General features: G+C 36.1%; 1 pseudogene; it reads left to right on the plus strand.

Annotated features, from left to right (window-relative positions):
• Positions 1-2,608: 2,608 nt before the first annotated feature.
• On the plus strand, positions 2,609-4,761 carry LOC144544401 (wall-associated receptor kinase-like 20 pseudogene; annotated as a pseudogene).
• The last annotated feature ends 263 nt before the right edge of the window (positions 4,762-5,024 follow it).

Consider the following 5,024-nt stretch of genomic DNA (forward strand, 5'->3'; position numbering starts at 1 on the left):
GAGCCGATATCTCACGATCTGTTTTGAGATTTTGTATGAAACTTTACAGTCTTATTCTATGAAGTCAAGAATGCATGTCGGTAAATTTTCATGATTTTTGAAGGTGTTTTGGTATGTTAATCAGAGGTGCAAAGTTGGGGTCAGAAGCACTCCTTCAGCAGTTCGGGCAATTTTTGAGAACCGATATCTCACGATCTGTTTTGAGATTTTGTATGAAACTTTACAGTCTTATTCTATGAAGTCAAGAATGCATGTCGGTAAATTTTCATGATTTTTGAAGGTGTTTTGGTATGTTAATCAGAGGTGCAAAGTTGGGGTCAGAAGCACTCCTTCAGCAGTTCGGGCAATTTTTGAGAGCCGATATCTCACGATCTGTTTTGAGATTTTGTATGAAACTTTACAGTATTATTCTATGAAGTCAAGAATGCATGTCGGTAAATTTTCATGATTTTTGAAGGTGTTTTGATATGTTAACCAGAGGTACAAAGTTGGACCAAAAAAATAATTTTTTTTCTCCAGACTCTCTAAAAAAAAAAAAAAAAAAAAATTATTTTAAAATTCGGCCCGCGGATATTATCCGCGCTCGGGACCAAAAATATTTTTTTTTTTTTTTTTTTTTTTTTTTCGGGGCGCGAATTTTATCCGCGCCCCGGAATAAAAATTCCGGAGCGCGGATAAAATCCGCGGTTTGGGTATTTTTACAAATTTTGTTGAAACTTGGATATTTTAATTTAATTTATTTATTAAATGGGTATTTTTAAAAAAATCGGATGTACCTCCATGATAATTTACTTTTACTTTTCATAATAATGAATAATGAGACTGTAGAAACAACTTCAAGCTCATCCGCACTAATACTTGTTTCATATCGTTCAAAAGAAAACTAAAGAAAAAACAAGTAAACAATTCATTCAAAAATATCATTCTCAAACCAAAGCATAAATCTTGGCCCAGCCCCGAATAAAATTTTGGGTCTGAATTAAATGTAAGGTTGCTATTATCTCTCACGTACGAAAAATGAACGGCCGAGATTAAATTGTTTATTCAGTAAGAAATGAACAAGCTAGGGGTGTAAACGGTCGGATACGGATCGAGTAGTTACTATATTCGTATCCATTATAATTTTTGGGATACAAATATTAAATGTTATGGATACAGATCGGATATCGGATGGATACATATATTTTTCATAATTAGCTTGTTGGTTACAAAACATCTATTATATTATTAAAATATTAGTCACTAATTATGTCGTAGTTTTTTTTTTTTTGAGAAAGTGGGAAAACCCACCGATTTCATTAGAAACTAGAGTGTTCAAATGCTTTCAAGCTCCAAACATCTAGAGCCAAAAAGCATATACAAAATAGTTGGATATAACCAGAAAACAAAGAAACAAGACATTACAGCAAATTTCCAACTAAAGCAGCTAAAACAATCAAAAACTTCACATTACAAAGCAACAACCATATGAAGGCATCTAAGCTATATAACTTGGGCTGTACTAATTATGTCGTAGTGTTATATTGTTCATCAAAATATATATCTATATGCAATTTAATAAATAATTGTTACAATATGCAATATAATAAATCAATTTAATAACATATAACACATTTGCTGTGGTTTAAAAGTGTAAATGGTTAGATATGGATAGTTAAATGTCTTATCGTATCCTTATCCGTTATAATTTTATGATACGGATACGGATATGTATCAGATAATTTAGGTAATTTTTCGTGTTTGGATTCAGACGAAATTGGATAATATCCGATCCATTTACACCCCTAGAACAAGCACAACTTTTTCTGAAAAATTCTGTGTGATAAACAGCAGTGCGAAGGTTACTCTCGCTAGATTCAAAGGCAGCTAGCTTTAAACGAGGAACAAAACAATCTAAGAGGATTTTATGCTTTCTACATCAAGCCAGCTGAAGGAATCCAAATCCATGGACACAGTAGAAATAGGAGCTAATTCAATAAGTTTTTTTGATCATATAGACCATATAATGCTGGATTCTCTCAACCTACCTTTGCTTTTTGAACATACTTTGAATACTTTATTCTCTAATTTTCAGGTACTTTTTAAAGGAAATTTTTTATCTATAAAATTATTAAAGTCACATGTACGGAAACATAAAGAATAATTGAATTCTAACAAATTTAGAAAAATCTGATTAAATGAGTTCGATCCAAATATATGGATCAGTCTTAATGGTCCAGATTCATAGATATATTTTATTTTTAAAAAAATAGACATTGATGGGAAAATTTGAAATATAAATATCACAGAAAATCAGATAAGGAGTGGATCGGCTTCAATGATGAAGATCCAAATTGTTTTTTTTTTTAATTTTTTTTTTAGAAGGATAAGCCTCCACCGTTAAATGTGGCATCCAAATTTTTCATTTTTCACAATTAAAAAAAATAATATATTTATGGATCTGAACTATTGAGACTGATTCATATATTTGAATCGGACTCATTGAACCAGATCTTTCTAGATTTATTGGATATCACTGTACATGTGACTTTAATAATTCCTATAGATAAAAAATTTCTCTTTTTAAAGCCTCTTATAGCCATCTTTGCTCTCTTGTGAAAGTTCACTATATTTTATATGCTAAATCATTGTTTCCACAATGCAAGGAAGAACAGTAAAGATTTTCATCTTAGCTTGTCTAAACTTCCCCTTTCTTTTGTCCTCTCAAAGGATTTGCCCAAAATGTGGCAACATGGAAATACCATATCCCCTGAGTACCGACCCAAATTGCGGGGATCCTGATTATGCCTTAGCTTGTGACCCTTCAAACAAAAATCTTTACTTTCCTGCTCTTAATGGTAGCTCCTATCTTGTTCTAAGCATTCAAGCTCCATTGCGGCGCCTAGTGGTGCAGCCAGCCCCATGGCTACCCGGTACATGTACAACCCAAGACATGCCTAAAAGTGAGGGTATATATCTTAACCAATCCCTCCCCTTCAACATGACATCATCAAACACAATTTTTCTCTTCAATTGCTCGCCCCGCCTTCTAATTTCACCACTCAATTGTAGCGCCTCTAGTCTTTGTCACAAGTACTTGGGCGGCCTAGCCCGTGTTGACCCAAAAGAACAAGCCGCGTGCTTGAGCGGGCCAGGCCCCTGTTGTACCTTCCTTGCCGGGGGTTTGCCTTCTTCATATAGAATAAGATTGCACGCATCAGGCTGCCGCGCTTTTCGAAGTGTGCTCCATATTGACCCTGAAAAGCCACCAAGTCAATGGATAGAAGGTTTGGAAATCCAGTGGGCTCCACCTCCTCTGCTTATTTGCCAGACCCAAAGTGATTGCCCCCAATCGTCGGCTTGTATTAGAGAACCCAGCGACACCCACACGAGATGCCATTGTAATGAGGGCTACTATTGGGATGCATCATCATATAATTGCTTGCATAGTGATGTAACTCATCACCATCGACGTACTTTGCATAGAATCTTTGCTGTGTCAACGGTGATAGGTGTTCTAGGCTTCTTTACACTAGCGGTTATTGTCATTTTGATCAAGACCTGTGATGGTGGCGAGTTGTTTGTTTGGTCAAAGAACTCGAGTAAAGAGCAAGACGATCTTTGGAAGGCCGGGGCAACATCGGCAAAGATGTTTACATGGAAGGAGTTGCGGAAGGCAACTAACGCATTTTCAAAAGATAGACTGCTCGGTAGTGGTGGTTTTGGAGAGGTGTACAAGGGAATTTTAAAAGACGGTACTACAGTCGCCGTCAAATCGGCAAAAGTTGGCAACCTAAAAAGCACTCAACAAATACTTAACGAGGTGGGGATACTCTCACTTGTAAACCACAAGAATCTTGTAAGGCTTCTAGGTTGTTGCGTTGAAGCTCCACAACCTTTGATGGTGTATGAATACATACCCAACGGCACACTGTTCGAGCACCTACACTCAAGAGGAGATCACCAAAAAGCCTTAAATTGGAAAATGAGGATAAAAATTGCTCTGCAAACTGCTGAGGCATTGTCATACTTGCATTCGTCAACCCAAGTGCCGATCTACCATAGAGATGTAAAGTCATCTAATATTTTGTTAGATGAGGAGCTAAATGTAAAGGTTTCAGACTTCGGGCTGTCCCGATTGGTCCAACCGGGGCTTAGTCACGTGTCAACCTGTGCTCAGGGTACTCTTGGTTACTTGGATCCTGAGTACTACAGGAAATATCAACTGACAGATAAGAGCGATGTTTATAGTTTCGGCGTTGTTCTTTTAGAGTTACTAACAGGAAAGAAGGTCATTGATTTTTCTCGAAATGAGGATGATGTGAGCTTGGCCGAGTACGTAAAACGCCGAGCCAGGGACGGTCAAATGATGGATACAATAGATGAAACATTAGTTGGGGATGATGGTAAGCTCGATTTGAAGAGTGTAGAGCTTTTTGCGGAGCTTGCACTTGATTGCTTGAGAGAGAGGAAGGAGGAGAGACGCGGCATGACTGAAGTGGCAGAGGTTCTTCAGGATATCTCAAGGACTGTTGAAAATGGATAAATCTGTGCCAGGTTGTTAGTTCTTTTGTTTTTATAGCTCTAGTTGTAATTTTTTTTACTTCATTTATTAGTTTGGGTAAGTTTAGCAGTTTAGAATTAATAGGATTAATTGAGGTCTTTTCTGTAATTCATAGTTTCATGTTGAAATGAAACGAGCTTTTTGCCCTTTCAATAAATTTTAGTAAAGCTATATATTTAATTTATTATGGAATGTGCTGGATGTTGACAGTGGGAAAAAAAAGAAGAGGGAAGATAAGAACGAGATGTTTCCTTCAGTAAAGGCGCTTCAAAAAGATTTATGTATTTTCCTTTACTGAAAAAGAGTTGGAAGGTTGTTTTCATAACACAAGATGAATATGCACTTGTATTTTCCTTTTCTTATTTAATTTTGTGATGATGTATGGAGGGAGATAGCTACTATTGAAGAATAAAATGGTATTATTTTGCTCAACATAATCATTAATTTGGGAAATTTTATAAAATACCCTACTTTCCAAAAC

The sequence above is a fragment of the Carex rostrata genome, chromosome 26, assembly GCF_964058835.1.
Source record: "Carex rostrata chromosome 26, lpCarRost1.2, whole genome shotgun sequence".
Lineage (NCBI taxonomy): Eukaryota > Viridiplantae > Streptophyta > Magnoliopsida > Poales > Cyperaceae > Carex > Carex rostrata.